The sequence below is a fragment of the Myotis brandtii genome, unplaced genomic scaffold (genome assembly GCF_000412655.1).
Source record: "Myotis brandtii unplaced genomic scaffold, ASM41265v1 scaffold786, whole genome shotgun sequence".
In the NCBI taxonomy this organism is placed as follows: Eukaryota; Metazoa; Chordata; class Mammalia; order Chiroptera; family Vespertilionidae; genus Myotis; species Myotis brandtii.
The window spans coordinates 397952-398351 of NW_005371157.1; positions in this window are offsets into that span (position 1 = coordinate 397952).

Here is a 400-nt window from a genome sequence, read left to right on the forward strand (position 1 = left end):
GTTTGGCTCAGTGGATAGAGCGTCGGCCTGCGGACTGAAGGATCCCAGGTTCGATTCCAGTCAAGGGCATGTACCTTGGTTGCGGGCACATCCCCAGTAGGGAGTGTGCAGGAGGCAGCGGATCGATGTTTCTCTCTCATCAATGTTTCTAACTCTCTATCCCTCTCCCTTTCTCTCTGTAAAAAATGTCAATAAAATATATTTGTAAAAAAATAAAATAAAATAAAATCAATGGAAAAAAATCCTCTGGTGAGGAGTAACAACAACAACGAAAAGGAAGCTGAAGAGCCCGCCCTAGGTGTGCACCCAAAGGAGCAACAGGTGGTCGGACAGCTCAGGCGCGAGGCTCGCAGCAGCGTGAACACCCGGTGCCCCGAGGCAGACGCAGCCCCACCCCCAC